This window comes from Propithecus coquereli, unplaced genomic scaffold (genome assembly GCF_000956105.1).
Source record: "Propithecus coquereli isolate 6110/MARCELLA unplaced genomic scaffold, Pcoq_1.0 Scaffold142, whole genome shotgun sequence".
Taxonomy (NCBI): Eukaryota; Metazoa; Chordata; class Mammalia; order Primates; family Indriidae; genus Propithecus; species Propithecus coquereli.
The window spans coordinates 2,365,540-2,385,195 of record NW_012138525.1 but is presented as its reverse complement, the minus strand read 5'-3'; the positions used below and the strand labels follow the sequence as shown (position 1 = coordinate 2,385,195).

General features: G+C 51.7%; 1 pseudogene; it reads left to right on the top strand.

Moving 5' to 3' along the window:
* Positions 1–6,828: 6,828 nt before the first annotated feature.
* On the top strand, positions 6,829–9,603 carry LOC105806512 (annotated as a pseudogene).
* Positions 9,604–19,656: the final 10,053 nt, after the last annotated feature.

Below are 19,656 nucleotides of genomic sequence, written 5' to 3'. Positions count from 1 at the left end.
TTGTTTGGGGAGGGTGGGCCACAGTGAGGTCTCCACTGCCCGTGCCTCAGCCTTACCCACGGAATTTTTGTAGAGTACAGATTCACAGCCTCCGTCCTGGAGATTCTGACTCAGTAGCATTGAAATCGAGGGTGGATGCCCACTCGGTTTTATGTTTGGTGGTTTCTTAAGCTCATGAGAAGAGGAATCTCATAGTATAGCACTACTGAGTTCTAGGAACCCCTCCCTAAACCAGCTGTCAGCAGAGCCAAGAGCTGGAACTGGATCCACAGGTGTCCACGGGTGACTGTCATCCTGCCCCGTGTGGTCTATGAGAGAAGAGGGCGGGACCGTCTAGGCTTTCCATTAATTAGGGGCTCTGCCTCTTGCAAAGAACTGGGGATTTTAATAATTTAATGTATACGCTTTTTGGTCCTTGCAGGATTGAAGAGTCTCCCACCTTCTGCACCCTGAGCTCACAGGAGGCGCCCTCACCCGTGAAGCAGGGCATAGTCCCCAGGGCATTGACAGACAGTCACGGGGCTTGTTTCTCCCACGTGGGCTCTTTGCACATAGGGGCTGTCTTAAGACAAAGGGACTCAAATTCTGATGGGAAAAGCTCACAGCAGAGGGTCTAGTTTGAAGGGAGCGATGTAGCTGGAGGTAACATGGGCTCCTTCTGCCGTTGGGCTTGTCATCCTGCCGACCAGCACCCAGGCTGGGGACCGGTCCTGCCTACCCTCTGTCTCCCCTGGACACAACTTTTTATAAATAGAAACTAGTTCGGCATAACCCTTGACCTCAAATTCTTTGCACTAATCCTCCATTGAGGTGACATGTGACATCTCTCCATAAGGCCGTATCAGCTGTGCTTGGCCAGATAACAACCCCACCACTTGCTGCTGGGGCGGAGGCCCCGGAGGAATGTGCTGCTGATGTGTGAGCCCCCTCAGAGTTCCTTTTTTGGGGTCGATTACAGTGTTAGGTGGCAGGGGTCAGCTCGGCTCAGGCAGCCTGAATCCCCTGAAGCCCAAGCAGCTGGGACATGGAGCTGGGACTGCCCAGAGGCTCCGGCCTGCCCAGGGAGGAGATGGGGCAGGCAAAGAGCCCGGCTAAGAGTGTGGGGACCGTGTCCCAGTGAGGAGTAGAGTGCACGCTGCTCTGTAGACCCAGGAGGCTGGCCGCAGCACTCTGGAGCAGCGGGCAGGCAGGCAGTCCCAGTCGTGTAGTTTCTTTTCTGCTTTGCGTAACCAAGGACAGGCAGGAAGGAAAGGGGGACGGCAGATTTAATAAGCTAGATTGTGTTTTTCTTGGCCTTTCCAGTTGTAAATGTCATATTCTCATAATTGGTGCTTCAGATGGCAACACAGTGGTGATACAGGCCACAAGTTGGGTTTCAGGTGAAACTGCAGTTACACAGTGATGCTCACAAACCTGGCCTCTAATTGGGCAAAAGCACAAGTCCCCTTGCATGTCAATGGGGCTGCACTGGTGTCCCCTCAGCTCTGTGCCATCTGTCCCTGTGAGTGTTCCGGGACTTGCCTTGGGCTTTGCTTTGTCTGTCTGGTAACTTCCAGAGAAGTTTCTAGGTCAGGTCTCCAGCATTATGGAAAGGGAGTGAACCATGCAAGCTGACCTGACCCCAGCCGTCACTGGCTCTATAACCAGAACAAGGCAATTGCCTCATTGTGTCTTGAGAGTTTTTTCCCCTTGGTTGTAAAGTGGAAATTGGAATACCTGTCTTGCTCAGGGGTGCTTTGGACTAAATGAGATGATACTTGCAGAGCACTTGACACAAAATCAGTTCTCAGTCATGACTTTACTCTCATCTGGCAGGATCTTGCCTGACATCCGGGTTAAACAGTCCTCAGTTGATTGCCACTTTGACCTCATGTGGTTTGGGGGGTGGGGAGCCTCTTCCACCTTACCTTATCAAACACACAACCATGCTGCTGCTGGGGAGGGCTAGTGCAGTACTCTCCAAGTTTTAATTGAAGATTCCGGTCCAGCAGAGCTGAACTGGGCCCTTGAATCTGTGTTTTTAATAAGCGGATATGTCCAATGCACGTGGTCCGTGGACCCCATGCAGAGAAACCCTTTAATGGCAATAACCCTAAATACCCCCTAACCCAGGGGACATCTGAAAAGTAGACACCTCCATGGACATGTTTATTTTGCAATTAATCCGGGGAAGGGATTTTATCTGAAATTGTTGAAGAGAGGCATGAGTTTAAATTTAAGCTGTTTTCTGGGCACCTGCTCGAAAAAAAGCAAAACTGTGAAAGCATGAGTGGGCCCAGTCACCTCCTTGCCAGTCAGACACTTCTGACCCTCCTCTGTGAAGTGCCCAACTAACGGGAGGAAAGCCCTTCCTGCCCTCGCCTGGACAGCAGCCCACCCTGTTGCTTCCTGGCCTGCCACTTAGTCATTTATTTTAAATTAATGCATAATAGGAGGAGGGTGCCCCAGCATTCTGTGAGGCAGACTCTCAGTCTTGTCTTTTCCTCCCATTTCATCAGCTCATTCATTGATCCTAACAGAAGACCTGACATCGAGCACACCGGCAGGAGGGCAGGGAGGCGCGTCTCCCGGCTGTCGGCTTGGTCTCCCTCCTCCCGTCTCCTCACCACTCTTCACTTTTTTATGGGGAAAGAAGCAATTGGATTGAGATTGTGTCAGCCCCCAAACTAATGCTGCTTTCAAAATGCCTCCTGTAGGAAGTTAGCGCTCTCCCAAAACAGAAAGGGCTCCATGGCCAAAGAAGTTTAGGAAAAGAATGGACTGAACAGATCTGTTCATTACAGGACTTTTTTGAACCTTCAGTATGCAAATGTGCTTTGTAAATCAGTGAGATAAAATAGTCTGCCATTTCCCAAATATTTTTACCACGAAACCATTTTCCTTGGCATCAAGACAGCAACAGAGCTTACTTGCTGCGAGTTGAGTTTCTAACATGGCGTTCTTTTTTTTTTATTTGATTATAATAGTAGTTAAATAAGTTGAATGCTTACGACGTGCCAGGTACTGTCTATCCTAAGCACTTCACCAACATTTTCACATTTCACCCTGCGAGTTAGCTGCTGTAACCCACATCTTTCAGATGAGAAAATGGGCCCGAAAGGCAGCAATCTGCCCAAGTCACAAGGGGGAGTGAGTGTGGGGCAGCACTGGGGCTGGGCTGTGCCTTCCTCCTGCTCCTGCCGGGCCTGGGCTAGCTACCACTGGATGTCCCAGTTCTTCAAGATACCCATTCATTTCAGAAGAAATGCTGCCTACTTGTGCCAGGGACACTGCTGTGCGCCTGTCCCCTCGACGACCACCCTGTGACAATGAGCCGGCCCCGGACATAACCAGCAGATACTCTGACATCGTGCAGTTTCTAGCCTCTCCTCTGCTGCCTCTAGTCTTGTTAGTATTTGTGATCGTGGTCTGTCTACACTGCATCCCGGAAGGGGGGGCTGGGCAGAGGCGGGGTCTGTCCAGCTCACGTTGACACCAACCCTATGTAGTAGACAGGGGCTTGCAGGGCCTCCTGAGGATGGTCAGAGCCTGGTGGGAGCAGCTGCTCCTGCCCTTCAGCTGTCTCATCCGCGCTTCCTTTGCCGGCTCCCCCAGAGTCTGGCTTTGAGTCTTGTCCCACCGGAGGTCAGGCCGCAGACCCACTGAAGCGGCAGTTGTTCCACTATTATAAATAGAAACCCGTCCATACCACAGGCCTGGCCGGAGATTCTCCGCATTGTTTTCGGGCCTAGATTGCCAGCTGCAGAGAAAGTCCGGGTGGGGGAGGACAGAAGGCCTGAGCCCTGGTGGCGCCGGCGCCTGCTCCTGCTGGAGGTGACCTCACCTTGCTGGCCAGGTTCATCTGGCCCGTGAGGACACAGAAGCCACTTGCTTCCTGCCCCATTCAGGTGTTGACTCCCACAGCCTTGCCTAGCCCTGCTTTTATGTCTGCAAGGCTAGACGGGGACTTGGGGGCCACGCAGCCTCTACCCCCCACCCACCTCGGCTCTCAAGGCCCTTCTGCCCTTGCCCTGCTCCTCACTTGGCCTGTTCTCCTCCCCACCTCAGGGTAGCTCCATACTCTGTCTCTGCTGAAATGCCCCCTCCTTCCCTCTCCACATGTCATGCAGGTGTCATGCAGGTCTTGATTGAAGTGCTGCCTCCCCTAAAGCCTTCCGGGCTGCCAGGCGGCAGCTCCCTCTGGCCCTGCCCTGCCGCATCGCTGTTTGAGGCGTACGTCACAGTGGTGATCACTTGTGTAGCTGGTGGTTTGAATCATTCATCTAGTCTCCCCCAGACCAACGGGCAGCTCCATGTGGTCAGGGGCCATGTCAGCCTGGTATGTCCTCAGCCCCTGGCAGTGCCAGGACAGAGCAAGAGTCAGGAACTGTCGATAAATGACTCCGGAATGACTTCCTAGAAAGAAGCCAAGACCAGCGCAAAAGCCAGACCTCAGTAGGAGACAATGGTGGGGGTGGAGTGTTACAGACAGTTCAAGGGCGCTGAGCCAGCTGATGGCACAAAGCCGCCCAGCAAGGCCAGCGCTCTCCCACCCTGCCCGATGGTCCTCTGGGTCTCAGTCCCAGAAACACATGAGCTGGGGGCGGAGCAGCTGGGTGAGCAGTGGGGGCACAGGGTGGGTGCAGAGGGACCAGGTACGAGGCTCCCCTCTGAGACATAGAGGCTGGCACAAGTCGTTTCATCTACCCTAAGCTAACACAGGGCAGATGCCGCTGCCTCACAGGGCAGGGTTCACACAGAGCACGGGACAATGCCTGGCACAGGGTCGCTGGGGTGCTCACAGTGGCTTCCCTGGTCTGGGCACATACCCACAAAGTCCTCACCTGATCCCAGGGCTGGCCAGTAGCGCTCACATCACAAAAGGAGGGTTAGGACCTCAGGCTGAGAGATGCTGTGCCCTTTCCCCCTTTGGCCTCACCCACCACCCACCAAAGCCCCTCTCAGCTCCACTCTTGCGAATCTGCTGTCCGAGGGGCTGCCAGGAGGGAGGAGCAGGAAGGGCCTGCAGTTCGAGTTTTGAGTCGCTGGCTGCAGCTGACAGGCTGTGAGCTGACAGAACAGCTTAGTTGTCACCAGCCAGCATTTTCAGTAGTTAGAATTCTCAAATCTTGGGGTGTTCGCTTTACATTGCTTTCATTCTCTTTGTTTTAGGGAACCCAGATTTGGCCCAGTGTAGGGAAACAAAAGTGATATCGTTACATTGCGGGGTTTTGCGAATAGGTGGTTTGACAGAGCAGCCTGAACCCCTCCCGCCATCCCTCGGGCCCAGGGCCCAGGCCAGCCCTGGCTGACGGGAGCCAGGCGCCTGCATTCGTCAAGTGGCAGCAGGGGTAGCTCTGTGCTGCGGTTGGTCCTGGCTCTGCCCCACTGCGCCCACTGTGGGGCTTCTGTCCTGACCTGCTGCTGGCTCTTGTCTTCAGGGTCCTCTTTTTCCATGAGAACCACTCTGGAAATGGGAATAAACATATCTGAGACACTCGAGCTAAGTGGTGTCAGGCTCTGCTGTGGGTGTCAGCCTCGCAGATGGTGGGACCCACGGTCATCATCCAAAAGCATTTATCAATGAGCCCAGCTTCCTGCGTGAGGCGCCCCTGCCAACCCACTGTGAGTGCAGCAGGAGCGATGGTGGGGTGGGTCCTGGACCGTTCCAACCACACACTTAGCACCCATCCCCTTTTCTCACTGAGTATGTTGCTGGCTCCAAGATGTGTGTTGAGGGAGGAGGCGGTCCCTTCTGTGGCCATGGCATTGAGCAAAGCTGGCCCATGAGGGAATCAAAGAAGCCCAGAGTTTTAGGGCTGAAGATTACCTTGTTCACTTCCCTCCTTGAATACAGAAGGGAATCAAGACTCAAAGAAGGGAAGAAAGAGACTCGATTCAGTAATAGAGTTTATTGGTTAAGATCGTGGGTACGCCTGGGCTCCAACCACCTCCTACCTGAGTGGTCTCGGGCAGGTCACTTAACCTCTCCAAGCCCCAGTTTTATCATCTGTGAAAAGGGGTAGCGGTAATACCTTCATCTAGATTGTTGAGTAAATGAAATACTGTATGTGAAGCTGGCATTGTCATCACTGTCATTATTACTGTTATGTATTGACAGAGTGAGAGCGGAAGGCCACGATCCCATTCCTGACCCGTTACTGTCTGACTGCACGTCGTGGCTCCTGGGCTCATTCGTATGTGGCTCTGATCAAAGAGCTAACGTGGGCCTGTTGCAGGGAGATCCAAGCTGCTTATACTCCCAAACAAACGTGCTGGCTGCCCTGAGGTAAACTCTTCCTGAGTGTAAGAAGGTCTTCCTCCTCAGATGTGCATTGCGGGGTCAGCTTGTGTAATAAATATTCACAGGATGAGAAAAATAGCCGTGGTCAAACTTGCTGTAAGTATTTTATTGCCACATATTCAGCCATGCCAGAAGAACCAATTGCTGAAAGTCATAGTGTGGGGATGTAGCTACCACACGGGTCCCCACAATCTCTGAAGGACTGAGGAGTCGCAGGAACTCATGGGCCATTTCAGGGCTTCGCATGTCCTCAGAAGATGCAGGTGCAAACCAGGCAGGCCCTGCCCGCTCCCACTGCAGGCTGCTTACAAAGTTCTGTCCCCTAGGCCCTCACTACACAGTTTCCCCCAGAGGGAGAGCCCCCAAGAAGGTGAGGTGTCACTTTTCAGCAATCCATGTTAAAATGAAGTCTCAAAATGCTTGGGGCTTGACATTGGGACTGCCAGTATAAGAAATTAAAACTCTGCCTTGGAAGAAGCTTCCAGTCTGGTCTTCATTATAGAGATGAGCCTTGTCTTGATAGTGTCCACCCACTGTTCTCGAACATGAAGTCAGAATGCACCTGGGGCTTCTCCGCGACTTGTTTTTCTTTCCAGTGGCTTATCTTCTTAAAAAGGGTAAGTATTTTGTACCCAAGTGACTGGTTTGGGGAATCTGGAAAGAGAAAGGGCCCAGCTCTACTCAACTGATCACGTAATGTTGACCAGGGCATGAGAGCAACTTGCCTGAGTAGGTAGAGTCATTCTAAATGGAAAGTCAATTTAATTTCCAATTAGATTCTTAATCAAAGATGTTTATTTTGTCTTACTGCTAAACTTCCGTCAAGAATAAATAGAACCTTCAAGTACACTTGGCTTAGCTGCCTAGTAACAGGAAACAGGACCTTGGGGATCTATGCCATGGCGATCCATTATTACTTGTACGTTTATTAATACTGCAAATAACGACTCCCGGTTTTTCTGTGCTAATACCAGATTTGAGAGGTAGGAGAGGGCAGAGAGCTAGAGAAGAAAGCAGCACGTGGGTGGCTCGTCCTTATGGCAAGACCCTCTTCCTCCGCACCGCAGCTCTGGAGCCAGAGCTGCTTTTCCACCGACCAAGTGCCCAAACCTCAGGGCAGCGTTCTCTAGATGTGTATACAGATCTAAACATGAAAGTCCATCCTTCAACACAGAATTCCTTAGCTTTCCTTCACATGCAAGGAAAGGGACCTACTGAGTTAGAAAATGTTACCCACATTAGATATTTACAAATTAAAAGCATGAGGAAATTCTACAGAGGACTCTAAATCCCTGCGGAGATCTGTGGCTCTTGTGCAACTTTTGGCAACACACAATGCTTCTACTGCCTGAGTATGTATCAAGAGAGATGGAATTCTTGCAGTTTGGGGGAGGGCCACAGTTTTCTCAGCTGGCATCAGTGTTGCCTTGAGTTGGTCGTGGTTTTCATTTGCTGCCTATGGATGTATTAATGGATTATAGAATTACCATTGGTTTTTTCTTTAGTACATCACTGTGCTCTTCTGAAATTGCTGTAATACTTTAAAAAAAATCAATGGATTACTCTAAGTCTTGGTTATTTCTAAGTACTTTTTCCTCTAGAAAACATGAGAATGGTGCCACTGGCCCATAAACTCTTTTATTCCTAAGTGAGCCGAGATGTGTTTTTCTGTTTCCAGCAAGATGAATTAGTAGGAACCAGAATTATCCTTTTTTCTGAAACAAGTAAAAATCCAGTCCAACATTTTTCAAGACATCAGACAACAAAGGATAGTGATCTCCTGGATTCAAGAAACAAATGAGGTGAGCCCTGTAAGTGCCCCAGTCACTGCCTGGAGAAAGTTTCCAGACCACAGTTCAGGGAAGGAGAAGTCAAGTGGAGCCCAGCAGTCTCCTTGAGTTCACAAAGCGGAGTGCTGGAGAGGAGCGCCTCACAGAGGAGAACTCCGGACGCTTTGCAGAGGCTCCTCGCAAGTATTCGACTAAGTACTGATCAGTACCTGCATGTGAAGAATCCCACGTTTGGAGGAAAAAGACATGAAAAGATTAGAGGCAAAATGTTCAGAACTCTAGGGCAGAGAAGACAGCCTCTTCCTACCAAAGTGGAAAGCCTCATAGTTCACTTTGCATTAGATGTAGTTGGATGTAGTATTCAGAAAGGTTTTGCCTCAGTAGTGGGGGAATATTAGTCCTACACAGAAGAATGCCACTCTGATCTCACCTAACAAAGCTTAAAAGCAAGACCCAAATGAATCAAACTATTTCTAAGTAAGAACCCGGAACTAAGCTCAAAAAATTTATAGGAATAGGCCGGGTGCGGTGGCTCATGCCTGTAATCCTAGCACTCTGGGAGGCCGAGGCGGATGGATCGCTGAACGTCAGGAGTTCGAGACCAGCCTGAGCAAGAGGGAGACCCCGTCTCTACTGAAAAATAGAAAGAAATGATCTGGACATAAAAAAAAAATTATCCGGGCATGGTGGCACATGCCTGTAGGCTCAACTACTCGGGAGGCTGAGGCAGAAGGATCGCTTGAGCCCAGGAGTCTGAGGTTGCTGTGAGCTAGGCTGACGCCACGGCACTCTAGCCCGGGCAACAGAGTGAGACTCTGTCTCAAAAAAAAAAAATTATAGGAATACAAAAATACCCAGTACCCAGCACAATAAATTTCACAATGTCTAGCATCCAATCAAAAATTACCAAGGGCTTTCCCAGGCAGCTGCTGAAGGTGGTGGAGGGGCAGGTCCTGGTGCTCAATGTCCAAGGCCATCTCCTGGACCATCTGGTGGCCATTGTAGCCCACAGGTACTGCTGGGCCGGAAGGTGGTGGCCATGCACTGCAAGGGCATCAACATTTCTCAACAGCAATTAAAGTACCTGTCCTTCCTCTGTAAGTGGATGAAACATCAACCCGTCCCATGGCTGCTACCACTTCCAGGCCCCCAGCCGCATCTATTGGCAGACTGTGTGAGGTGTGCTGCCTGGGGATACCAAGCAAGGCCAGGCTGCTCTGGACCACCTCACGGTGTTTAGTGGGATCCGCTGCCCTGTGACAAGAAAAAGCAGATGGCGGTTCCTGCTGCCCTCAAGGTTGTGTGTTTGCAGCCTACAAGAAAGATTGCCTACCTGCGCCTCCTGGCTCATGAGATGGACTAGAAGAACCACGAATGACTGCCACCCTGGAGAAGAAGAGGACGAAGGCCGAGATCCACTACTGGAAGAAAACACAGTTCTTGAGGCTAAAGAAACCAGCTGAAAAGAACATGGAGAAGAAAATTGACAAATGCACAGAGGGCCTCAAGACCTGTGTGCTCCTGGTCTGAGTCCAATAAAGACGGTTTATTCCTCATGCTTGGCCTGGCCCGCCCTTCCTCCATGGCTGCTCTGGGACGTGGGGGACCCAGGAGCAGCAGTACAGGTGCCACAGGTAGTCTGGGATTTAGAAAGCTGGGGACAAGGAAAGGGCCTTAGTCATTGCCTTTCTACAAGGTTACTTTAAACAACTCTAAGAGCTGTGCAGGCATAATTTGTCTATGACCTACTTGTTCATGAGAGAGTTTTAGAAATGGATAGTAAGAACAACCAGTTTGGTTTCAATATTAGCAAAAGTGAGCAGGAGCACTACAGTTGGAGGGGATCCCTACCTTGTGAATGGGGTATCTGTTTAAACTTCTCACCTGGTCACATACTATACTCTGCAGCTATTAGACTATGAGAAGATGTTTATGGGGCAGTATAAGCTTGGTGTTGTACAAGGTATTCATATATGCATAGACCAGGAAGATGTGCAACCAAGGGGTTACGGGAGTTGCCCTCACTCCTTCTCTGTATTTTGTAATCAGAAATAAATAAATTATTTTTAAAAAGAAAAAACTGCTGAGGCAGGAAGATCACTTGAGGCCAGTTCAAAACCAGCCTGGGCAACATAGTGAGCCCCTGTCTCTAAAAAAAATTTTTGTTTTAATTAGCCAGATGTGGTGGCACATGCCTATAGTACCAGTTACTGAGGAGGCTCAGGCAGGAGGATCACTTGAGCCCAGGAGTTTGAGGCTGCCGTGAGCTATGATTGCACTACTGCAGTCTACTCTGGGCAAGAAAGCAAGATTCCTTCTCTTAAAAAAAAAAAAAAAATACCAAGCATACAAAGAAGTAGAGAAATACAATCTATAGTGAGAAAAATTAAACAATTTAGATGGATCCAGAAATAACACAGATAATAAAATTAGCAGTCAAAAACTTTCAAACCTTTATTACAACTGTATTCCATATTTTTGAGAAACCAGAGGAAAGATTAAACATGTTGAATAGAGGCATGGAAGATACACGAAAGACCCAAATTGCACTTCCAGAGATGAAAACCGTAATGTCTGAGACGAGAATACCCTGGAAGGGATTAATAGCATCTGCCCAAAGGAGCAAAATACATTCTATAAAAAAGACACCTGCACTTGAATGTTTACAGCAGCACAAGTCACAGTTGCAAAGATGTGGAAACAACCCAGTGCCCATCAATACGTGAGTGGATTAATAAAATGTGGTGTATGTATACCATGGAGTACTACTCAGCCACAAAAAACAGTGGTGATCTAGCACCCCTTCTATTATCCTGGATAGAGCTGGAACCCATTCTTCTAAGTGAAGTATCAAGAGAATGGAAAAACAAGCACCACATGTACTCACCATCAAATTGGTATTAACTGATTTAACTGATCAACACTTAAGTGCACATATAATAGTAACATTCATCAGGTATGGGGCAGATGGGGTGGTGGGAAGAAGGGGATGGGTATATACACCTAATGGGTGCAGTGTGCACTGTCTGGGGAATGGACACACTTGAAGCTCTGACTCTGGTAGGGCAAAGGCAATATGTGTAACCTAAACATTTGTACCCCCATAAGATGCTGAAATAAAAATAAATAAAAATATGTACAACTACTATATATCAATTTAAAAAGACTTATTTATAAAGATATAGTGTCCAAGACCATGTGATATTAGTGTCAAGATTTTAAAAATACATCAATCATACAAAATAAAAGTCCAGCAATAGATCCACACATCTATGGTCACTTGATTTTTGACAAAGGTTAAAAGGCAATGCAGTGGGGGAAGGATGGGCTTTTCAGCAAACGCTACTGGAACAACTGGGTATGCATGGTACCAGAAAGAAGAACTTCAATTCCTGCCTTGCACCATATGCAAAATTAAAATGGATCATAGACATTGACGTAAAACATAACACTGTAAAAGTCCTAGAAGAAAACAGAAGAGGAAATCCTTGTGATCTTGAGTTAAACAAAGATTTCTTAGATACCAAAATCACAATCCATCAAAGAAAGTATTAATAAATTCAACTTAATCAAAATTAAGAACTTCTCTTCAAAAGACTTTAATAGAATGAAAAGAGAAGCCACAGACTAATAAATTACTTGAATCCAGTATATAAACTCTCAAAAGTCAATAATAAAATCGACAATCCAATTTTAAAAATGGACAAAATATTTGACACTTTTGTCTTTTTTTTTTTCTTTTTTGATATAGAATCTCACTCTGTCTCCCAGGCTAAAGTGCAGTGGCATCAGCATAGCTCACTGTAACCTCAAACCCCTAAGCTCAAGTGATCTTCCCACCTCATCCTCCCAAGTAGCTAGGACTACAGGTGTGTACCACCTCACCCAGCTAATTTTTTATTTTTTGTAGCGATGGGTCTCACTACGTTGCCCAGGCTGGTCTCAAGCTCCTAGCCTCAAAAAATCCTCCTGCCTTGGCGTCCCAAAGTGCTGGGATTAAAGGCACGAGCCACCTCGCCCGGCCTGCTCGATACCTTGACTGTGATGGTTGCCATGGGTGTGTACATATGCTGAAACTTATCGAATCATTCACTTTGTGTATTACATGTCAATGTTACCTGAATGAAGCTGTTTTTTTAAAAAGTTTGAGCAACACTGCTTCCTCTTCTCACTACTCTTTCAGAAAGAGAAATTCTAATCGGATTGGTTGGATCCCAGGTGGGAAGGCCAGGTGTGCCTGTGCACAGTCACTGCACAATCCCAGGCGAACATGTGGGGGTGAGTCTGATTCTTGTACTTTTGCTCAGAGCATCTGGAGTGATGTGCCCTGTGGCTGGGGTTTGGCTGTGGAAAGGGTGAAGTGGGGTGAAATTGGTATCCAAAGGGATTCTCTGGATGTGAGGGAGATCTGGCCGTGACATCTGTCACCCCACTGATCACTAGGGTTGATTCTGCTGATCTGGCTGGCTCCGCGGGCGTCCCCTTCCTCCCTCACCACCCCGTGGGCATCCCTCTGCCTTCCCCACTAGAGCCATTCTTTGGTGAAGGGCGTGCAAGTAGCTGCACCCCCCTGCTGGAACCTCCAGACAAGCTCGCACAGGGGTTCTCTGCACAATCTCCTTTTGGATCCTCCAGCCTTGATTTCAAGAACCCCCATCCAGCTAATGAGGAAGTGGAACTTTCTCCTTGAGTATCCGTCTCTCTCGTCCCTCCCAGGGAAGAACAGAGACCATGAGCGAGATGCAGATGTTTCCAGGTTCTGTAGCCATCGAGCCATCAGTCCTGCCAATCTGCATTCATTTCTCAGCCCCCTGCTCCTGTAGGATCATCATCCTCACCAGGGGCAGTCGGCTTCTCCCCAACATCACCGTTCCTAGGAGATGGAATGTGTCTACACAGCAGAACCGCCGTGGCACCCTCTGTCAAGAAAGCAGCTGCAGAACCCTCACCCGCCTCCCTCGCTTGCCTCCACAGGAAGTGGCGGGCGGCGGTTTACAGGAAACCCCTCGGCCTCCCGTAACAGCAGCCTAAGTGTTAACCCCCCAGGGCTGCACTGTAGTGAGAGGCACCCACCCCCCGAGCGACACATGATCCACAAGCCGCTCGCTCAAGAGGTACTTTCCTCCCTGACCTGGCCCACCTGGCACTGTTCGAACCCTGAGTGGGGATGGGACAGGTGCTGGCCACAGGGCTGCACTATCCCTCAGCATGTCCAGCACAGGAGGCCTGGGTCGGGGGGGACAACTCCTCTCGTATCGTTTTGTCTCTTCCAAGTCTGAGCTGAAGTTGGGGCAGGAAGGAAAACCATTTTAGCATCCAGTTACAAGGTCAGTACCAGCAAACACCTGTTGGGCACCTGGCTCTGTGCAAGGCCTCGTGCCCAGGGCTTTGCATGATGATCCCTGGGAACCCTCCTTCCCCATGAGGGACAGCATAACCCCATCTTGCAGATGGGGAAACTGAGGCTCAGAGGCTCCACTGTAATAACAGCTTAAACCTACTAGGCATTCACTATGGGCATGCACTTTCCAGATGCTTCGCAGCAATCCTGTGAGGTAGGGAACCATCCTTAGCCCCACCCCATGTCTGAGGACACCGAGGTAGGAGAGGAAAGGTGACTTGCTCGAGGTTGCACAGCCAGGGTGGGGCGTGCCAACCAAAGAGGGCTCAGGCCACCTCTCCTGCCTCCACACCCAGCTGTAGGAGGACCTGCAACTTGCAGGAGCCCAGACAACTAGCTCCCTCCTCACGTGCAAGCGCCAGCCTGTGGGTCTGACCCAGCTCCTCTTGGTCATTCACTAGTGGTGGGTGGCCTTCTAGAGAGCTGCTGCCACGGGACAGCGATCCTGGGTGGAGAAAGGTGTAGTGGGAGCTCTCTCGAGGGCAGTGGCCAGAGCTCCCAGCTAAAGCAGCAACGTGTCCCGTTCCCCTTCTGTAGCCCAGTACCTGCCACCACGCGAGAGCACAGCCAGGGACCTCCGTGAACAGGAGGCAGCTCTTGCGACACGCCACCCCTGCTGCTGTGTGGAGATCTCGGACTTCAAGCCTCCAGAGCTGTGAGAAGTAAGTTTCTGTTGTTCATAAGCTGCTCAGTCTGTAGTATTTTGTTACAGCAGCCCAAACGGACTGAGACCATTGCACATGTCTGTGAATATATTAAAAACCACAGAATCAGGCCGGGCGTGGTGGCCCATGCCCGTAATCCTAGCGCTCTTGGAGGCCAAGGCGGGAGGATCGCTTGAGCTCAGGAGTTTGAGACCAGCCTAAGCAAGAGTGAGACCCCATCTCTACTAAAAATAAAAAGAAATTAGCCAGACAACTAAAAATAGAAAAAATTAGCCAGGTGTGGTGGTGCACGCCTGTAGTTTCAGCTACTCGGGAGGCTGAGGCAGGAGGATCGCTTGAGCCCAGGAGTTTGAGGTTGCTGTGAGCTAGGCTGATGCCACGGCACTCTAGCTGGGGCAACAGAGCGAGACTCTGTCTAAAAAGTAAAAAACAAAAACAGAAAACCACAGAATCGTACACTTGAAATGGGTAAGTTGGATGGCATGGGAATTGTATCCCAATAAAGCTGTGGAAAAAAATTTTAATACATTTGACTGATCCCCACCTGGGTCTGTATTTACTGAGGATGCTAAGAATCTCCCTGTCATCTGGATGTTTCAGATAAATTTAGCCATATTTAAAGAGAGTCTCTGGTCTCCAATATAAACCCCCCATTTGCACGTGTAACCTTGAGCACAACTGCTGGGCCTTTGCTCGGCCCTGGGCAGGGGAGGACAGGGTAGGTGTGCTGTCTCCAGCCTGCAGATTAGGACACTCAGCACTCAAGCGAACTAAACCAAGCCCACCTGACAAGTCAAGTGGCGTCTGGAGCAGCGCGGGGGTCTCTCGCTGCAAACACCCAGCTACGCTGCCCTTCATGTGTCTGATTAAAAAGGGGACATAAAACATGAACCAGGTCTCAGGCCGATGGAGGAGCTAATCCCATCTCTGCATTCCAAGCCGTGCTGTCTGGGGGACAAGTGGGCAAGGCCAACAGGGCTGCCAAGTGCTCAGCACCACCGGGATCTTGGCGGCAACAGTCAGGGGCTGTCTGTCTGGGAGGACCAGGGCTCCGGAAGGCCGGTGGGGCAGAAAGAGCAGAGGCGGCCAGCAGGGCCATAGGGCTGGTGTTTGAAACCAGCTCTGCAACTTCCTAGCCAATTGACCTTTAGCAAACCCCTTGGTCCCTTCTGAGGGTCAGTTTCCTCCTCCATGAAAGGAGAGCAACAACACGAGCCGCGATCAGCAGCAGCAGGAAGGGCCTGGGCAGCACTGAAGCAGTCGGTTGTTTTCTAATGATCCCAATGGACCATTTGTGGACAGTGGCTGGAATATTTGCTTTCCCTGAATGCCTGGACCCCACCTGGGTGGGAACCTGTGTCTGGGGGGCACTCAAACAGGACAGAGGATGACCAAGAGATGAACCAAGCTGGAGGTGGCAGAAATAGCATGGGGCTGTTAGAAATGTCCGAGTGCCTGAGAGAGCACATGAGCCACCACCTTTTTGCAGTTCCTGATGAAACGTCCTTTTTGGAGCAGAGAGCAGAGTGGGCTCTCCTGACAAGTGACTTCAGAGGTGGGAGGCTGCCGCTGTGCAGCTGCTTCTCCAGACCCCTGGCGTCTTGGGCAAGTGGGCCTTGCCCGGCCCGGGCAGCCAGCTCCCCCGGATCCTGGAGGGGAACCCACGACAGCTGGGCGGAGTCCGGTGTCTGTGCCTCTCATCCCAGTCTGGACGTCTAAATTTAACCTGCTATCAGCCCGGCAGGCTGGAGGGCTTCCACTCTGTGACTAAATGCTACTTGGCATCCACTCTACTCACAGCCACCCTCCCTGCACGTTTTCCTCCCCAAACTGTTACCCACAAACTCCCTGTCCTCGCTCAGCTGCACACTGGATGAGGACTGGTATTCCTGAATGCCCTTGGCTTTGTGCTGGTGTGGTCCAGCTTGACTTTCTGCTCCTGCTGGTGAGGCCTGCACCCCGTTCTCTGTGCACAGGCTTGCACGAGCACACACACACCCCATGTCTCATGGGCAGAGCTCAGGAGCTGACTCCACAACCATAAGCCAAACCACGATGGTGAACGGCACCACCCAGAAGCCCGCTGGGTGGAGGGCAGCGAGCGAGGCCTGTTATGCAATTTCCTGCTTTGGTGTCTCAGACCCAGGAGGCCAGATGCAGGGAGCCATTGGGTTGCTGCAATGTGGAGAACCCAGTCAGAAACCAAACTCCCGAGCCCAGAGCGAGCGGGGGCTCCTGGTCCCCGTGGTGGTGTGGAGAGGCCAGCACCCACCTGGAGGGTGGGCCTGTGGCCTGCAGTTGACCAGCCAGGCCCTCCTCAAGGAAATGAGATGGGCTCATGGGCCAGAGAGAACTGACTACACAGGGACTTCCAGAGCCCAGGAAGAGGGGCCTTCCTGTCCTGGGCACCCCAGGATGGAGGGAGCCGATGGCGTGCAGCCTTCTTGGTTTTGTGGGTTGTTTTTTTGTTTGTTTTTTGTTTTTTGTGTGTGTGTGTGTGTTGTTTTTTTTTTTTTTTGAGACATTCTCACTCTATCACCCCAGCTAGAGTGCAGTGGCATCATCACAGGTCACTGCAACCTCCAACTCCTGGGCTCAAGCCATCCTCCTGCCTCAGCCTGCCGAGTAGCTGGGACTATAGGCATGGGCCACCATGCCTGGCTATGGGGACTTCTTAATAATCCCTGGGCACCAAACACGTGCCCCACAGGCTGTGAGCAGTGCTAAGAAGCTGACTCTCGAGCAGGGTCTGAATCCTGGCTCTGCCTCCTCCTGGATGCGTGGCCTCAAGCAGCTTCCTGACTCCCACTCCCCTGGTTTCCTCATCTGCGAAATGGGGGTTGCGATAACACCTGCCTTGGGGAGTTGTCATGAGGATGCAGTGTGTTCACACCCAGAAACAGGGTAGGGCAGTGTGTACACACCGCATTGGCCAGGAGTCAGCTACTCCAGGAAGCCCCATTTTCCATACACGGTAACTGGGCTCAGGAGGCCAAGTGTCTTACGCGAGCTCACACAAATGGCCTTGAAGCATGGTCTGCCCTCAGAGCCCACCCCCGGGACCTCCAGGGCCTCTAGCCATCCTTACATAAGAAAGTTCCGATTGGAAGGAGAGGGCGTCCACTCCCAGTGCTCTGGGCTCCGTGACCCCTCATCAGCTGCTGGCCGAGGGCAGAGCACAGAGCCATGGCCCAGGCTGCCACTGTGCTACTGTCTTCCACAGGTCTACAGTACGACCCAGGCTACGGCCCAGTCTAAACACCAACCATCCTGCCATAGGAGTTTTCTAACGTTTGCCATAAAGCCAAACTGCCCCAATTCCTAGCTCGACCTCCAAGCCTGCCACCCTCCTCTGGGCAAGGGCACTTCTAGGTGTAGGACTGAGGTCCCAGAGCTGCTCTGGCTGGAGCCAGGACTGTGGCCAGAAGCGGGTGGAAGGTGCAGTGCATTCACCGCCTGTTGCTGCCTTCTGTCTCCCTGGCCCTGAGCACAGGGGTCCCAGCCTCAGCCCGTCCTCCCCGCCCCCCAAAAATGCCCAGCCTCATGGCCAGCCATACCCAGTCAGCAACCCCAGAATGGACGGACACTTCAGAAACATCCAGATCCTAGCCAAGCCTACTTTAAAATCACATTTTATTTCTTTACGAATATTTGTGTTTTTTTCTTAAAAAAAAGGTTTATTTAACATTTTCATTAAGAGTCTTGTGCCTCCTGGTAAGTGCATTGGTTTGTTTTCACAGTACTCTCCACGGCCAAGGATGGTTCTTATTGCTGGAAGGAGTGAGTGAGTATCCGCGCCAGGGTGGGGCTGGGGGGAGCATCAGAGGACTGGGGCGGGCAGGAGGCCAGGGTCTGCGCCCCCACATGAGGACAGAGGCTGAGAGACCCAAGCAGAGCCAAGCGTGCTTGGCCGGACCTGCAGCCTGAGGCAGGTGGGGTGGAAGTCAGCCAGGGAGCAGGTGGACTGGGGGCCGGCACAGGAGTGAGGGGCGGGGCTCCGGCTTCTGCCTTGCATGTTGTTCACACTCAAGAAATGCGGGTTTGGGGCCCCTTGGCTCCAGAGCAGCTCAGGACCCCTGCCTGTCCTCCCCGGCCCCACCTCCAGTAAGAACACTTTTGTGATGCCCCAGCCCAGTATGGCAAACCCCTTCCTGACCCCTAACAGGGCCCCAGCTCCTCTAGTACAACAAAGACCTGAGTTGTAGGGGGGCCTCTCTCCAGGCCGGCCCCTCCCCAGCTTGCCCTCGGAGGTACAGCTGGGACCGCGTGGTTCCCCCACTCAAGGCTGCCTCTCTGGGTGGCATTGCCTCCATCCTCACAAACAGGAACCTACAGTTTCTGGGGGGAGGTCCCAGCCCCACCAAGGGCCCCTAAGCACCGCGCCAGCTGGCCTCCGGGCAGGAGCTGGGCTCTAAGACTGACTGGCAGAGGCTGACTGGACATTAAGCACCCCTTGAATAAATACATCACGTGGACGCAGGAGCAGGGCGAGGATTCAGGCACCCACACCCTCCCACGCTGTCACTGAGACTCCTACAAGTGGCTCATCTGTAGCAGAAATGGGGTATTTTTCTTATCCGACGATGTTCTGTGCTTGAATATTATTAGTGTGCATGCAGCCCGGGGTGGGGCTGGGGGTTTGGCAAGCTGGCAGCGGTGGCCCTGGGCAGAGCCTGCAGGCAGACATTGCTCAGGACCAAGGAAGTCCTGCGGCTTCAGCAGGAGGGTGGGTCCCGGAGACTGGCCACTTGATATCTGTCCTCACCTGATGCTGTCACTGTGCCAGACCAGCCTCCAGAGTGGCTCTGACACCTCTCCCCAGGCCCACTCAACCCTCCCAGCCCTGGGCCTGCGCTTACTTCTTTGAGGACACAAAGCAGAGGGTGGGCCGACTGTCCCCCCAGACTTCCTGGATCAGGGGTGCCTCGGCCCTCAGGCCCTCTGCAGCTGTCACCTGCCTTGTCACCAGCACTGAGAGCCTATCCAAAGCCCCCACCCCACCCAGGAGAGCCTGGGAGCAGCAGCCCTTGAAAATGAGCCCTGTCCTGGCTCCTCTGCAGTGCGCTAGAGGACAGCCAGCCAAGGGTGCTGGGGCCACCAGTTCGAGTCTGAAAATGCTGTGCAGGGAGGGACGTGCATGCCTTTCTTGAGGGCTGGCCCCTGGCACTTGGGAACAGTATGGGTGGAAGAGGAAATGCCACACACTTGGAGGATAGTCCAGGGACCCATCTGTGGGCAGGTCCTGAGGACAGAGAGGGTGAACATCCCCTGGGCCCAGCCGGGGCGCACGGGACTCCCTCCTTCCTCTAGAGCCGCCCAGGGCAAGTTAAGGCTGCGGAGAAAAGAAAAGAAAAAAAGAAGAGGGCGCCACTGGCAGAACTGCCCCGCCAGAGCTCATGGCACCTCTCCACAGGTGGGGGCTCTACCTGGGGGTGGACAGAAGGGGCTGTTGGGCAGAGTCTGCCTGTGGTTTTGTTTCTGCCGAAAGGAAAGAATAAGCAGCTGGTCTCAGGTCTA